The sequence below is a fragment of the Pristiophorus japonicus genome, chromosome 14 (genome assembly GCF_044704955.1).
Source record: "Pristiophorus japonicus isolate sPriJap1 chromosome 14, sPriJap1.hap1, whole genome shotgun sequence".
In the NCBI taxonomy this organism is placed as follows: domain Eukaryota; kingdom Metazoa; phylum Chordata; class Chondrichthyes; family Pristiophoridae; genus Pristiophorus; species Pristiophorus japonicus.
The window spans coordinates 123,199,813-123,212,246 of record NC_091990.1 but is presented as its reverse complement, the minus strand read 5'-3'; the positions used below and the strand labels follow the sequence as shown (position 1 = coordinate 123,212,246).

At 46.8% G+C, this 12,434-nt stretch overlaps 1 protein-coding gene across 1 annotated transcript in view; it reads right to left on the bottom strand.

The window, feature by feature from the left end:
• LOC139280083 (SH3 and multiple ankyrin repeat domains protein 2-like) overlaps positions 1–12,434 on the bottom strand; it is a 1,053,009-nt gene that overhangs the window by 1,016,105 nt on the left and 24,470 nt on the right. The gene's annotated exons all lie outside the window — the stretch shown is intronic.

Genomic DNA, 12,434 nt, shown 5'->3' with positions numbered 1-12,434 from the left:
GAGCATAAGGCCCTCTAGCTTTGTACCTGGGATTTCTTCAGACGTACCTGTGTCAGTGTTAGTGGCTGTGATTCGAAATATTGCTATGGGATCTTTTACTCTTTTGCTGAGAAAGCATACTTTTAATGGTTTAACGTCTCATCTGAAAGACAGCACCTCCGACAATGCAGCGCTCCCTCAGCACTGCACTGGAGTGTCAGCGCTCAAGTCTCTGGAGTGGGATTTGGACCCATAACCTTCTGACTCAGAGGCGAGGGTGCTACCCATTGAACTGACACACTGGCTGAATAGGTTGGATAGTTTAGATGAAAGAGAATATTTCCATTTGTGGGTGAATCTAAAACTAGGGGTCATAAATACAAGGTAGTTACCAATAAATCCGATGGGGAAATAAGGAGAAATGTCTTTACTCAGAGTGGTGAGAATGTGGAACTCACTACCACAAGAAGTGGTAAGGCAAACAGCTTGGATGCTTTCAAAAGGAAACTGGACAGAACATGAGAGAAAAGGGAATAGAGAGACATGCTGAAAGCTGAGACGAGGGAGATGGAATGGGAGGAGACTTGTGTGGAGTATAAACACCAGCAGTGTCTAGTTGGGTCAAAAGGCCAATTTCTGTGCTGTATATTCTATGCAATTCATCTCATAAGATCCACAAAAAATAACACCTATATCTCACCAGAAGTGGAATAATTCCTCCTAGTTTAAATGTGAACAGTGTGTGTGTTTTCTTTGGATTAGAGGAGGGTGACCTGATTGAGGTGTATAAAATTATGAGGGGCCTGATAGAGTGGATAGGAAGGATCTGTTTCCCTTAGCAGAGGGGTCAACAACCAGGGGGCATAGATTTAAAGTAATTGATAGAAGGATTAGAGGGGACTTGAGGAGAAGTATTTTCACCCAGAGGGTGGTGGGGGTTGGGAACTCACTGCCTGAAAGGGAGGTAGAGGCAGAAACCCTCATCGCATTTTAAAAGTACTTGGATGTGCACTTGAAGTGCCGTAACCTACAGGGCTATGGACCAAGAGATGGAAAGTGGGATTCAGCTGGGTACGGCCACAATGGGCTGAATGGCCTCCTTCCGTGCCATAAATTTCAATGACTGACTGTATGTGGAGTGATACACTGTAAAATAAATGTAGGTTCGGGGAACATTGTTATTTAAATTCTGATATTGGAGAATTTTTATTCCTTGTACAGTGACAATTACTTTCTTTTGTGAGTCAAGTTGTACTTACAGGAACCAGCCAGTGTGTGTCATCCAAAGTCAAAGCTGATCTGGTCAGGAGAGATTTCGATAAATCCAAATCGGATCAACTTAGAACTTCTTTTTAGACCTGATCTCATTTTACAGGGAAAAATCGATCCAAAATCATCACAGGGCAGCAATTTGCTTCTTGAAATAAAGTTATAATGAAATTACACAATCCAAAACTGAAAATACTGGAAATGTAAAATACAAACAGGAGGTGCTAAAAATAGTCAGCAGCTCAGGCCAGGCCTGAAAACAGTAAAGACAAGTTGTCTTTTTGGAGGGGGCCACTGTCAGAATGGAAAACAAACCTGTCACTTTAGGGGAAAATTTATTCTTAGCACCTGACTATGTGTCATTGACGATTCTCCCCCCCCACCTCCCCCTCCCCCCCACGCCCCCGATGATGTCTGGGGAAGCATCATTTTTTTTCCCTGTACAATTTCTGTGATCAGGTATCCTGGAATTAATACACAATTAATTCCCTGTTAATACTCACAGGGAATGCCGCCAGTCACTCAATCACTCGAGGGCTCAGTCATGGAACCACAGCTTGTTTACTGAGATTACTGTACCCAGCAGAGAGTAGGGGTAAAGGGGACTATTCTGAGTGGCAGAAGGTGGGAAGTGGTGCTCCACAAGATCAGTGCTGGGACCACTTGTTCACAATTTAGATTAACGATTTAGAATCAAAAACACAATTCCTAAATTTGCAGATGATTCCAAATGGTGAGGGGCGGGGGGGGGGGGATAGTCCCCTGAGGAGGATTGCAACAAATTACAGGAAGACATTAATAATCTTGAAGAATGGGCATATTATTAGCAAATTAATTTCAACACAGATAAATGTGAGGTGTTACATTTTGGTAGAAAGAATAGGGAGGTCACTTATTACTTGGAGGGTGAGAGTCTGGGTGGGGAAGAGGAACAAAGGGATCAGAGTACAAATACATAAATCACTAAAAGTAGCGACACAGGTCAACAAGGCCATAAAACAGGCAAACCAAGCACTAGGGTTTATTTCGAGAGGTATAGAATTGAAAAGTAATGAAGTTACGCTAAACTTGTATCGAACTTTGGTTCGACCACATTTGGAGTATTGTGTACAGTTCTGGTCGCCATATTATAAACAGAAGCACAGGAGAGGGTTCAAAAGGATGATACCAGAACTGTGAGGGTGTACCTATCAGGAAAGGATGAACAGGCTGGGGCTCTTTTCTCTTGAAATTATGAATGATGTTGTTCGAGTAGAAACAGAGAGAGTGTTTCCATTTGTGGGGAAGAGCATAACTAGAGGCCATCAATACAAGATAGTCACCAAGAAATCCAATAGGAAATTCAGAAGAATCCTCTTTACCCAGAGAGTGGTGAGAATGTGGAACTTGCTACCATAGGAAATGATTGAGACTTACAATATAGAGGTATTTCAGGGGAGGCTGGGGAGGCTAGAAAAGCAAATGAGGGAGTGGGGAATAGAGGGTTATGCTGATAGATATAGATGAGGAAAGACAGGAGAAGGCTCAAGTGGAGCATAAATGCCAGCATGGACTGGTTGGGCGGAATGGCCTGTTTCTGTGCGGTATATCCTATGTAGCCTAACTGCGATATGTATGCGCACTAGGTCCGTGCAGCAGAGCTGGTCTCCAGTCGTCCTGGTTAATCCTTGCCACTGGACCAAGACCTAGCTCTGTCAAGCCCGTGTGGTGGCTGGTGTGTAACAGCCACCACACATTAAAAAAGTCCATGCACAGGCATCTTCCACCCTTCAATAAGTAGTTCGCGGCCTGGAATATCAGGTCCCCATCGAAACACCTGTGAACTCATCCCTTTTTCGTGTGGAAGCAAGTCATTCTCAATGCAAGGGACCACCTAAGAAGAGAAGATGTAGCCTAAGAGCCTGGGAAAGTGCCATTTTGTTTAGGGGCAAGGGGGCAGGGGAGACAAACCACCGATAACGAGAGGGTGTAGCAGCATGGAGGGGAATCTCTCAAGGCAGTGAATGCGATGTTCATCACCTGTCACACATGGAAGAATGTGAACCGATCCGAGGAAAAGGCGCAGTGGGAATTAATGTGAATCACCTGAGCCAGCCATATTTGGGTATCAAAGCAAGTTGCAGATGCTATGCGTGTTTCTTTGACTAGTGGGATGTAGAGTAGAGTTAACCCACATTCACCCAGAATAACGATGAAAGTACAGCGATATTTTTTTATTCGTTCCTGGGATGTGGGCTTCGATGGCAAGGCCAGCACTTATTGCCCATCCCTAATTGCCCATGAGAAGGTGGTGGTGGTGAGCTGCCTTCTTGAACCGCTGCAGTCGGTGTGGTGAAGGTACTGGGATTTTGAACCAGCGACGATGAAGGAACAGCGATATATCTCCAAGTCAGGATGGTGTGTAACTTGGAGGGGAACTTCCCATGCACCTGCTGCCCTGGACCTTCTAGGTGGTAGAGGTCACGGGTTTGGGAGGTGCTGCCGAAGAAGCCCTGGCGAATTGCTTTAATGCATCATGTAGATGGTTCACACAGCAGCCACAGTGCGTCGGTGATGGAGGGAGCGAATGTTTAAGGTGGTGGATGGGGTGCCAATCAAGCGGGCAGCTTTGTCCTGGATGGTGTCGAGCTGCTTGAGTGTTGTTGAAGCTGTACTCATCCAGGCAAGTGGAAAGTATTCCATCACATTCCTCACTTCTGCCTTGTAGTTGGTGGAAAGGTTTTGGGGAGTCAGGAGGCAAGTCACTCGCCGCAGAATACCAAGCCACTGACCCGCTCTTGTTACCACAGTATTTATATGGCTGGTCCAGTTAAGTACAATGGGGGACAAAAAATGCCCTGCGCCCTGATTGGGGGCGGTATCCTTCTGGGGTTTGGACATTTAGCGCCTGGTGCGGACGTCCTGCCCATGCCGCAGAATTGCCCTGGCCACCCTTCAATCTCTCATGCTCCACTTCCGTTTTGGGCGGTAACTGAGGCACTACCGGGAAGATTAAAAAGGAGGGCCACTGCGCACTGTGCTAGGCCTCTGATAGTCGCCACTGGGCCACCAAGGCAGCATGCGACTGGGCCAGAAGCCCTGCACCCAAGATGGAGTGCCTGGCTTCACCTTGGCGGCCTGGTCCATGTTAGGGCCACCATCATTGAGCTGACCCGAGAGTCGGCTGACAAAAAAAGATGGCGGCCTGGGGCGCAGGTGCCCTCCCCTTTAAGCACTGCCCCGAGATAGGATGTCCGTCCGTGAAGCTGGTGTTGACATTTGCTCACGCCAGCCTCATGGCCCAATTTCCCTCGCAGGGCGTTAAGGGATTGGCGCAGGTGGTGAGGGGTCGCCGTGCATGGCACTAACCGCCAGGTGTGGCGCTGCCACTTCATCGACTCTGAAATCTCCTGGGCAATTTCCCAGGAGGCGGTAATGCCCTCCTCTCCCAGGCGAAGTGTGTCCAGAGCCACTGACGGAGCTAAATAAAGGGGCAATTTCATCCCCAATGTTTGTGTTTGGAGAGACTAATTGAGAGTCATTTTCACCTTTGCTGCTTGGGCAGTAAACTGGCAGAGCTGATCACCCGCCCGAGTTCCATCAATTTCAATGGCGGGGATCTATAACGAGTGGCTGATCTGCTCGGACAAGTTGCTGCCCAAGCCACGAGAGTGAAAATGGCCCTTATTGTCTTTGCACATATATAGAATCGAAAATAACATTCACTCAGACAGCAATTAGGCGTACTGCTGCCATCGTACTTCCAATCCTATTATACTGCGGTGGCATACCACTTCAGAGAGCAGTGCGTGCTGCTGCAGGAGGACGATGGCTGCGAAGTCAGGTCGTTGATTGCAATGCGGGCAGGCACAGCAGGACGAGCGAAGGAACGACAAGAGTTTGTAGAGGGAAGTGACCGAAGCCCAGGAGAGGCGTGAGTTTGGGCTCAGGGGCAGCACGGGCCAGCCCACACTGCGATATGTGTGCGCACTAGGTCCGTGCAGCAGAGCAAGTCTCCAGTTGTCTTGGGGTAATCCTTGCCACTGGACCAAGGCCTAGCTCTGTCAAGCCCATGTGGTGGCTGGTGTGCAACGGCCACCACACGTTAAAAAAATCCATGCACAGGCGTCTTCCACCCTTCAGGATGTAGTTCGGGACCTGGAATAGTAGGTCCTTTATTGAAACACCTGTGAACTCATCCCTTTTTGGCGTGCAAGCAAGTCATCCTCGATACGAGGGACCGCCTATGATGATGATGACTGTGAATAAGGCTCTAAAAACTATACTGCAGACTTAGGTCGTCACTGCAAACTGCCTTGAAAATTACTCGAATGCGGACGAGCACTTAACGCAGCCATCCAACATTCCTCTCTGCACTATTTTAGCACAGATGTTAACCCATTAGCGATAAATAGAAATGCCCTCCGCTAAAATAGCAGAAAGAGGAATGTCGCTCGAACATTATCCGTCGTGAATATCGCCCAACAGTAATTTCTAGGCTTAACGCACGTCCATCCAATGCGCAATGTAGATCATAGGTTGGGAGGTTGATGCAGAAACTGGGGGAGATATTCACACCGTCTGTACAATCACCGGTGCCAATGAAGTAGAGTTTCAGCCAATCACAAGCAGCGATGACGGTAGCATGGGAGACCTGGTCTCGATTGTGTATGCAGCACCAGTATGCTGAGCTCTGCACATGTACTGATCACAGGATTGATCCTTGTCTCCTGCTCCTTCTCCTCTTCCAACATGTCAAACAAATTGAAGGCTCGTTGCTGCATCCACACTGTTGGAAAAACCAGCTCCGGGAGATGCCGGCTTGGAACTCTGCCAGCTCAGTCCACAGTTTGAATGACAGCTTATAACAGGGCATGTAAACACATTCAGCAAGTCAAGTCAAGTCAAGTGCAAGTAATATGGGGAGAATCATGCAATATGTATATAGAATCAATTTGCTGCTTCATAAACTCTTAATAAGCAAAACTCTATTAATTTCAGGTCGACATGTTCAGCACAACTTTCATTTATATAGCGCCTTTTAATGTAGTTAAATGTCCTAAAGCGCTTCACAGGAGTGTTACCTGACCACATAAGGAGATATAAGAAAGTTTAACCCCGATTCACATAAGGAGATATTAGGATAGATGACCAAGTGTGACATCAAGGAAGCCAAGTAAAATTGAAGTCAATGGGCATCAGGGGGAGAACTCCACTGGCTGGAGTCATAACTAGCACAAAGGAAGATGGTTGTGGTGGTTGGAGGTCAATCATCCCAGCTCCAGGACATCACTGCAGGAGTTCCTCAATGCAGTGTCCTAAGCCCAACCATCTTCAACTGCTTCATCAATGACCTTCCCTCCATCATAAGTTCAGAAGTGAGGATGTTTGCTGATGATTGCAGTGTTTAGTTCCATTTATAACTCCTCAGATAATGAAGCAGTCCATGCCCGCATGCAGCAAGACCTGGACAACATTCAACCTTGGGCTGATAAATGGCAAGTAACATTAGCGCCACACAAGTGCTAGGCAATGACCATCTTCAACCAGAGAGAGTCTAATCACGTCCCCTTGACATTTAACAGAATTACCATTGCCAAATCCCTCACCATCAACATCCTGGGGGTCACCATTTACCAGAAACTTAACTGGACCAGCCACATAAATACTGTGGCTATAACAGCAAGTCAGAAGCTGGGTATTCTGTGATATGTGACTTGCCTTCTGACTCCCTAAAGTCTTTCCACCATCTATAAAGCATACGTCAGAAGTGTGATAGCATACTCTCCAATTGCCTGGATGAGTGCAGCTCCAACAACATTCATAAAGCTCAACAACATCCAGGATAAAGCAGCCCGCTTATCGGCACCCCATCCATCACCTTCAACATTCACTCCCTCCACCACCGACGCACTGTGGCTGCAGTGTCACCAAGTCACACACCATCCCGACTTGGGAAATATATCTCCAAGTCACACACCATCCCGACTTGGGAAATATATCGCCGTTCCTTCATCGTTGCTGGGTCAAAATCCTGGAACTCCCTCCATAACAGCACTGTGGGAGTACCTTCAGCACAAGGACCCCAACAGTTCAAGAAGATGGCTCACCACCACCATCTTCTCAAGGTCAATTAGGGATGGGCAATAAATGCTGGCCTTGCCTGCAATGCCACATCCCAGGAATGAATTAAAAAAAGACTAGCGGCGGTTGGCCCGGCACGAGGAAACTGGGGTAAATGAAGAATTGCTATTCCATGGAACAGTTATTATCTGTTCTTTAAATTTGGTCTTCAGTTTTTCCTGACTGAATTATTTACCCACGCAATTTGTAATAATTCCAAACACTGCATTAAGTATTTTAAAAATACCTTTTTCCCTTCATTTCTGCCATTCCATCTGGACATAAATTCATCAGAATAACCGATGGGAAAGAATTTCTTCATTCACTTTGTAGAGTTCCAAAAGATATAGGGCTAGACTTTCCACTATGATCACTATCGCCCAAAAATAGATGATATTTCCGGTCTTAGTGCTTTTTTTATTTTTCAGGATCGCTGATATTGCCCATTTTAAAAACCGCTAGTTTTTTAAAAATTTGGGCGATAGCCTTGGCGATGTGAAATGAGCCTTAGTGATATATTCAGTCATGTAAGGCTGGTCTCCACAGCAAGGGCCGTTCTGCGGATGTGCGGTTTTTTTTCAGCAAAGAATGTTTCCTGCGATTGGGAGGTCAGGGATCATCTGCACATGCTCAGAAGACTGAAAGAGAAGGAGAGAGGGAGAAGGACGGTTTGGAAAGAAGCGAAGTGGTCAAGATGTCAAATGAAGAATCTGGAGATAGTATGCAGCAGTAGCGTTCAGGGAGAAGGAGGGCGAAAGCATTTTCTGATGAGACTAATGAGGTGTTAGTTCATGAAGTGGAAAATCGGTGGGGCCAATTAACCCGGGGTGGACGTGGGAAACCTCTCCATCGTATTTATCAAAAAATATGGGGTGATATCGCCATCCTGATATCATCGGTGGCCCATGATAGGCATGAGGCAGACCAGTGCTGCAAGCGATGGAACAGTCATGTTGCATCGGCAAGAGTAAGTATTCAATTATTACATTTTAAATTGTAATGATGCACTGACTCATTAATTAGAATGTAAATCTGCTGGATTGTAATTAAGCTGGGTAATCTTGGGTAGCTTTCCTGCTCAGATTTGGACTGGGGTCGGAACCTGCGTCCTTGAAGTCTAATTTTTCTGAGATGCCTTACATTTAATCAACAGTATTAATTATTATTATTTAAAGGCTTTGATCGAAAATTGTGGCCAAAGGAATGACTGTAAACAGACAGACTGCAAACATTCGACATTTCTACCATTTTAGTTTAAAAGGAGAAATTTTGTGGGCTGTGAGCAACTCTTTAACTTGGGCACCGTCTCCTTTTTGGTTACGTTAGTGGATGGGGCACGACTGAGCACCAAGGGGTCTGGTAAGCTTTACCCAGATTGTGTGAGTCTCTCCGACTGCTGTCACTCACACAGTGACTCAGCCTGGATTGGGGGAGAGCTGCCCTGGCTCATTGTCTGCCCTGGAACACTTAGCTCCAGCCACACGGAGGTCTCAGAGCACAGCCCATGGACATGATGCCTCCTCCCATTACAGTCCTGTCATTGCCGAGCTCATCAGTGGTCCTGATTTGCCCCCCTGGGGGACCTCCATTGATTCAAATAAACCAACTACCTCCCCTCAGGCGCCGAATAGCACGGCCCGTGGATGGGGCTTTTCCTGGAGATTGTACGCAAGATGCTTGGTGTCAAGCATTAGTTCATAAACACGATCTTATTAAATATTTTCTCTGAACGTAGATGTTATAACCATGCAACCATTGGATACAAACCGTATTGGCATATAACATTAACGTTAACGATGAATAGCCTGTGGGATGACTAATTGTGGATTACAATATCTGTTGTGCTTCCGTAATGGTATCTAGTCAATTAGCTTATGCCATGCTCTTGTCACATTTGCAGAGGAAGATATCTAATAATAATGCAGAGCAAAGGCAGACCGGAGGAGGGCCTGCTGAGCTACACCCTTTAGTCAATTTGGAGGAACATGCTGCAGCATTAGTGGGCACCCATAATCGTTCTGCCACTCGTGGTGGTGCAGATCCCGTTGTTGCGCCATGTGAGTAATGTGTAAAGCAGTGGTAATTTAAAGTAATTTAATGGCAATTGATTATAATATATGAATGTACTCTTCTATACTCTCATGTTAATCAAATGTAACGTCTCTTGTTTACATTTATTGGTAGTGTTGCTCGTCGTGCATATGCCTGCGCAGCACAAGCATCCTCATGCCTCCCCTTCTCTTCTACTAACCTCAATTATGTTTTCCAGCTCCTCAGGTGAAACAGGAGGCCCCTGCATTAACACCAGTACCGCTGCAGGTCATGATCACCACGGGTGACGAACAGCAAAGTGAAGAGGAGGACAACAAATCCGAGCCTGATGTGTCATCCGTGGTACCTGCAGCCATGTCATCCTCAACAGATGAAGTAGCGGGGCCAAGCGGCTTGCAGCAGGCCACTTCAAGTCGTCCAGCGCCCACGTCGACCCCGTGGAGGTTGAGTCGGCGAGGTAGGCACGCACTGCGACGGGCAGATATCAATGAGGACATGGTGTCACAATCAAGGGCAAGCGTCGACATAGGTCGAGAGCTCCTCCAGGTGCTTGGTGGGTTGACCGGCAATATTGCCACACTGTCTGCGAGAATAACGGAGGGCATGGGTGCCCACTAATGCCGCGGCAATGGGGCGAACAACCGTCTCTGTCGATGCCTTGCGGCACGCGATAGTTTCGGGATACAGCACTGCACCGTACCACCAACCAGCGAGACAGGAGGAAGAACTTCCTTCTGACTCGGAAGACGTTTCTTCGCAAACATCATCTCCTCTATCCACTGAGGTTATTCTGCCAACATCACGCAAAGCGTTCATTTCTGAGCTGCTCACGCAAGAGTTTTGAAGCTGCGTAACTACCACAGGGCTTTTCCAGTGGGGGGGCGTGGAGGCATGGTTTCAATGCCAGGCTGATTGTCCTTCCCGAGGTCCTCATCCTCCTCCTCTTCCACCTCCCCTCTCTCCTGGGGTGGACCAGCGGTCCCATCTGGCAATTGTTGTCATCTCCTGATAGCCAGGTTATGCAACATGCAGCACACCACAATAAACTCAGCGAACTGCTCAGGGTGGTGAGCCGCCCTCTTGAACCGCTGCAGTCCGTGTGGTGCAGGTGCTCCCACAATGCTGTTAGGGAGGGAGTTCCAGAATTTTAACCCAGCGACGATGAAGGAACGACTGATATATTTCGAAGTCAGAATGGTATGTAACTTGGAGGGGAACATGGAGGTGATGGTGTTCCGATGCGCCTGCTGCCCTAGTCCTTTTAGGCGGTAGAGGTCGCGGGTTTTTCAATGTTTTCCCAGTGTCCTGCCCAGTATTCATCTCAGTGCAACCACAGGTCGAGTGGTCATTCATCTCCATGACTGTTTATGGGATCTTAACTTGTGCAAAACAACACTGACTATGCTTCAAAAGTGACTCTTTAGGAGTCACACACATTTGGTACATCTCGAAGCGATAAAAGGGACTAAAAAATTCAAATTCTTTCCTCCTTTCTTGCCTTCTACGTACGAACTTTTATGTTATGAATAATTCCAAAACGTTATCTGCTCTCAGTTGGTCTGAATAGACTGTGTTTGAAGAATGATTATCATGAGTTTTGTAATAAATGATGTATTGCCCTACTATCGTGTTCTCCCTGGACTCGAATACCATTAGATTGAACACAGCGAGCTTTTATCTCAAAAGGCCGAGTACTCGGGTCACTCATGGACCTGCCTCAACAACTTTAATTCATAGACCGGGGGCCAGGACTGAATCCTTTCATTACTTACAGCTGTCATCTGCTCTTTAAATGGACTTCAAAAACTCCATCTGACCTAAATTCGCACTTAACTCATTCCATCCTACATAAACTAGCGGTGATCCAAAACTCGACTGCCCGTGTCCTAACTCACACCGTCCCGTTCACCCATCACCCCTGTGTTCGCTGATCTACATTGGCTCCCTGGTAATCAATGCCTCGATTTCAAAATTCTGATCCTTATTTTCAAATCCTTCCATGCCCTCGGCCCTCCCTATCTCTGTAATCTCCTCCAGCCCCACAACCCCACCACGCCCCCCCACCCCGCCCCCCGAGATATCTGCGCTCCTCTAATTCTGCCCTCCTGAGTATCCCTGATTATAATCACTTAACCATCGGTGGCCGTGCCTTCTGTTGTTTAAGTCCCAAGCTCTGGAGCTCCCTCCCTAAACCTCTCCGCCTCTCTACCTCTCTTTCCTCCTTCAAGTCGCTTCTTAAAACATACCTCTTGACCAAACCCTGTGCTCAATTCTACTTATGCGTCAAATTATTTATCTCGTAATACTCCTGTGAAGTGCCTTGGGACGTTTCACTACGTTAAAGGCGCTATATAAATGCAAGTTGTTGTTGTTAACATGTCCTCAAGAACTTAAAAAGCTGCCAATAAAATAAAATGCAAATGTCTTATCAGAATGGTGAGTTGAAAATAATACCATAACCTTTGGCCATGTGCAACGTGGGAGTTACGGTTCACAACAGGCCAGTTATGAGCTTCCACCTCAGGCCAGAGACGATGGAGTGGAGCAGGAGGGTGGGGGTGGTAGATATTCTGCGTCAGCACTCCCATCATTGCTGAAAGTGTGTATAGAAAATTGCACAAACTCCTCCCCACCCACCACTTCCCCCACCCCACACCACGCTATTCACATTAATGGACAGAAACTGGCACAATTACCCGATATGTCATTTTGTCAGAACAGGAATACTGCAACGGAAAATAATAAAAGCGTTTGTTATCACCCTTTATGTTGAATCATAGAAAGATTATGAAACAGAAAGAGGCCATTCGACCCATCGTGTCAGTGCCGCTCGAAAAAAAGCTACCCAGCCTAATCCCACATTCCAGCACTAGGTCCGTAGCTCTGTAGGTCACGGCTCTTTAAGTGCACATCCAAGCACTTTTTAAATGTGATGAGGATTTCTGCCTCTACCGCCCTTTCAGGCAGTGAGTTCCAGACCCCCCTCTGGGTGAAGATAATTTCCCTCATCTCCCCTCTAATCCTTCTACCAA